This window comes from Scomber scombrus, chromosome 3 (assembly GCF_963691925.1).
Source record: "Scomber scombrus chromosome 3, fScoSco1.1, whole genome shotgun sequence".
Lineage (NCBI taxonomy): Eukaryota > Metazoa > Chordata > Actinopteri > Scombriformes > Scombridae > Scomber > Scomber scombrus.
The window spans coordinates 24,017,328-24,022,669 of NC_084972.1; positions in this window are offsets into that span (position 1 = coordinate 24,017,328).

A 5,342-nucleotide genomic window follows, 5' to 3' on the forward strand; every position below is an offset into this window, starting at 1 on the left:
TTAAATACTAAAAGTAACTGGAATAACAACAGTGTTAACACTGTCAGCTTTGTAGGCTATTTTGTTGTATGTTGTATGATGTCTTGCATATAGACAAGAGTGTGTAAATCATGCATTTGATACATGCATTAATACTTTGATGTGAGACTACACTTTTAGATATGTGAATGTATTAGAGTTCAGTCTTTCTAGTATTCAGCACTGATCTGTACCTCAATCAGATTATAAGCTTTGTGGTTTTTACATTTAGAAAATACAAAGGAAACATGTGTCATGTGATATGTTGTCAGAGCCTGTGTGAGATGGTACAGTTGGTAAATGTGTGTTTTTAAAACTTATTTCGGGGCTACAATGACACTCAGTCCCGCAAGGTTTCCAAATTTGGCACAAATTGATCTAACGTGAATAACTTGAAGTAACAAGTTCAGTACCCAAAACTAGTATACATATTAACCTATAGACCCACATGCAGAACAAGTTAAAAATATTATCAGGAGTTAACGGATTAACCATTGACATCCCTGGCTATAAATTTTGTTGGTGTATGGTGTTTTAGAAAATCTTGTTCCTGTGCCCCTTTTTAATTTTGAGCACCTGCCCCTCAAAGGATCTCTGCACGGCCCAGCATTTGAACATATGAACATAGCATAACGTAAAATAAAAAGGCAAAGATAAATAACCAACTATTGTAAAATAACATGAAGCTGTGGGTTGTTTTTTTTCCTGTCCACCCGTATTTTTTGTGTCACCAGCTGCCACTCTTTTTATTGCATGCCAGGACGTATCTGTTGAGATATTTTAGTCCGGTCTCATGTTGCTTTTTATATATATGCCTTGTAATGCACTGATTGAAGCTTCTCTTTAAATCTACCTATAAACAATAACATAGGGGGGAAACTAAATTTGGGAATGTCTTGAGGCAGCTAGGGCTCTCTACTCGTCTGTCTTGCCAGAACATTATGGGATATGGTTGAGGTGTTGTCAGCAACCTGCTTTGCCAGCTTTTGTCACAGCTGGGGAGTGTGTTTGCTGTAATTGTCAGTACCTTAAAAATGAGCCAACTTGATCTGTTCACTCTGAAATCACAGACAAATGGTACAAAACATTGCAGAGATTGATTCATCATTTTCAACCCAAGTTAAAAGGTGCTTCTGTGAAAAAAGAAGCAGCCTTGTATTTTTCAGTCAGTAATTTAGTCATGTGCCTTCTGCACCACTCCACAATGCATTTCATTTGATGGGAGGCCTGAGAAGAGAGTTTGGGCTAATGCAGGGCTGGGCTAAATAATAATATTTTAAAAATGGGATCTGGCATTTTTTGGACCACAATAGGTAAAATAACACCCACCAGTACACCATCCTTGCAGTCTCCTTAAATATGCATACTGTACTACACTAAACTAAAACACTACAAAGACAGAACAGTAAGTGTTGTGGACCAGTGTACTCACTCATTCTTGACTGACTGATTTAAGAACACCTGCATCATAGCAGACTCAGGACGGGCAAAGTAGTCTACAGATTGTCGTTCCTCCCTGTCTCTCTGCGGCATTGCCACCTCAAACACCTGGCTTCACTACAGATAAAAGGGAGAAATGAGTAAAGGAGAAATTATTAATAGGGTGGGGTATTAACATGAATATAAACTCAAATCCAGAACTGTTCGAATTCTATAACATCTTTGCAAAAAGCAGTGCAGTTTAAACAATACCATACTGGTAATGATCAAATAGTTGTTTACTCAATTAATGCATGCAGCTGTTCCATCTTATCTGATTTATACTAACCATCCAGTTCATACAGATTTCATGTATCCAAATATTGACAGTGACGACTATTGCAATGCATTGCTGTTTAAACAGTAAATACATTGTATGAATATGCTGATCTTATTCAGACAGGGGACACAGTTAATAAGTCTACATATGTCCACCATACTGATGAGCTTACTAAGTAGTGTGAAGACACACACTGCCCTTTTAATAAACAAAGGAAGGACTAAGGAGCAGGTTATTATGAGTCATCACAATGCCTGTCATTATTTTTCACTCATTTTGATTAATGATCGGTCTATTGGAGCAGCAGAGGAGTTTAAATATTAAGGGACCTTTTTTGAATGCACATTCAATTTTACACCCAACGCAGAATACTTAAAACAAAACAAAAAACAAAAAAAAGCAAAGCAGTGCTTGTATCTAATCAGGAAATTGGATTCATACAATATAAGTAAGAACATTTTAGAGACTATTAACATAAATCTTGTTCAAAGTGTTTTAACCTGTAATATGTGCACATGGTATGACCATCTGAGGGCTAAGAACAAAGACAGGCTGTCAAGAATTACAAAGATGACCAGAAAAAATAAATAAATTGGAAAGAGTAGAAATAACTCGGATGTCGAAAGTGTGAATGGTGTTTAGGAATTTAGTAAAGTCAAACTGTGCACATCTGTGTGTAATAAAGATCATTATTATTATTAAGGTCTGGAGTAGGCTCCATGTAGACCTTGATTACCCCACAGATAGTAATAATAGTAATCCATCATATGGCATTGACTGACTATTGAGCTTCGCCAGTAGCTAACAGTACCACTTTATGATACCGTTATGATTATGGCATTTTATTATCGTCATTAATTAAAGTAATGGTCATTCATAATTGTCATCATGGCATGGTACACACACTGCCTCCCAGCAGCCTCCCTGCTTCACTCTGCTCCTTGGCTTCCATGTTGTATGCCTGCTCCTCTTCCTAACAATGGCCATGGCCACCTCTCCTCCTTTCACCTGTTGCTGCATAATAGTGGGTACTGCTGTCGCTGTACTGCTGCAGCCCCTGAAGCAAACATATCTGTGATTTTTGCACATTTTGAAGCATCTGCATCTAGATTACTCTTTTTTTTTTGCCTTGCAACTTTCCACTTTCTTTCGTTTTTGCTTGTCCATCTTGACAAGTGACAAAGACCCTCCTTCATTCACACACGTTTGGCTCTGAGCAACGGCTTCTGACAAGAAGAAACAGAGAGGAGAGAAGGGAAAATGAACCAATGGGTCGCTGCCCTGCTTTATGAGCTGGCTTCTTCTTTTTTTTTAAATAATAATAATAATAATAATAATAATAATAATAATAATAATAATAAAATTGTACGTCAAAATTATAATCGCCCCCAAGGTGCATTGGCCCACTAGGAAAATGCCCAGTATGCCAGATTACCAGCTAGGGCTGGACTAATGGCAGAGCAGAGAAGCAAAGATATTATCTTCCAAGATTTCTTTAAATATGGGATTTCCTGAATATGGGTCATTTTTCCTGATTAAAGAAAGGCATTTTTTAATCTATACTTTATGTATATATTCCATTTATATTTTCCCCCTCTGCCTTCACTCTGCCCACTCCTCGACTGTTGAGAGTTTCAAATACTGCACAGAAGTTTTCATTCATCACCACATAAAACAGCATTGTCCACTTATAGTATCATATAAACAAAACCACATAATTATTAAAAAAGGCTATAATATAAGGTGTATTAAACTTATTATTAGTTTCGCATTCTTATTTCAAAGATGAGCAAAAGGCACAGAGAGAAGAGTATGTACTCCAGATTTAGTTTGTAAAACTGGCTAATAGATATGTCATAATCCTCCACCTGTTTGCTTTGCCGATCCCTGTAAACAATCTGCTATAAACAATGCCATGCTTCATTTGTGAAGCTCCATTAACCTTACCTAACCTATAGTCAACAATTAGCCTGCAATCTCTAAGTACAATCAACACTTCGCCTGTCACGGTGTTGAGCAACTAGCTGTAATGAAACCAGTAATCAACCAAATAAAAGCAATCACAATGCCCCTAAATCCTAATAAATATTACAAAGACTTATTGGCAAACAGTGAAACAAAATCACATAAACCAAAAAAAAAGGGAGAAAAAACTTAACTAATCAAGAAAAGTGTAACATAATAGTTTCAAGAAAACTCAAAGTCAAACATAACTGATGATTAGATAACCTACATTATGAAAAGAACAACCTATGCAATAGAATCATAATAGTAATAATGACCAATTTTAATCATTGTATTTATCTCAGTGTTATTCTAAAATAATGCTTCATTTAATCAATTTTGTTTTCTTATAATTATAATAATAATAATTATTATTATTATTATTATTATTATTATTATTATTATTATTATTATTATTATTATTATTATTATTATTATTATTATTATTATTATTATTTTGGTTCAAAGCGGAAACTCAACCACAGATGGAAAACAGTCATCGGTCTGTGCCACTATGGCCACCATACTTTGGACGTGCCTGCTCAAATGGATTGTAAAATACACACACAGTTACATTATGTGCCTGCATGCCTGTGAATGTTTGAACATGTGTGTGCATATGAGAGAATGTGTGTCAAAGAGACAGAGGGGGCTGTCTACTGGCCATTGGCCCCATGCCTATCAGTTTGCAGTGATCAGTCTTGCCTGCCTGTCGCCTGTCCACTGCCAGCTGTCAAACGGCCTGCTTTGGGCATGCCCACTGATGAGAGGCTGCAGCCATGCTCTAGAATCAATCCAGCACTCTTAATAGGTCACGAATGGCTGCACAGTGCTTGCCAATAGCTTTTGGAGTGGCGAATGAGTAGAGGAGGGAGTGGAAAGAGATAGAGGGAAGAGAGAGATGCACAGAGAGAGACAGATATGTCAGCCATATTTTTATCCCCAACAACACGTTTTGCTGGCCACTGCTATAGAAGAAAGGGTGGTAATTGACATGCCACTAATTTGCCTCAGCTAGTGGGGGCCTTGACTCCACTGTACTGATAGCCAACTTTTACTGAAACTGGAGCGCACTTAACATAAATCTTCCCTGTCTCGGTCTCCCTCTCTAACTCATTAGAGTTCCCTACTTTTAGGCTTAATTATGAGTAAATGTGTACACACTTAATGAAATTCCCCAAGTAGGGAAACAGAATGGAAGGCGAAGGAAATTTGCTGGAAGAGTGAGAATTTTGTTTTTACATACCAAGCAGTCAGTGTTGAGCAAATGTTTCAGTTTGCAAGGCAACTTCTGGGCCGATGGTGCAGCAGGAAAATACTTGATACAAATGCTCACTAATTAAAAATATTCAAGCTGCCTGCTGCACTGTTAAGTCATCTACTGTAAGGGAACAGGGAAAATGTAGATAGGCAAAAACGAATTAATGTTATCCTCCCAATGCTGTTTGCCTTTGAGGCAGAAAGGAATAAACAGTACTGTATGTTTTTATTTCTTTGAAGTTATCACTCCACAGCTCAGACATATCTAATTGGAAACTTGAAATATTTTTTGATCAATTCA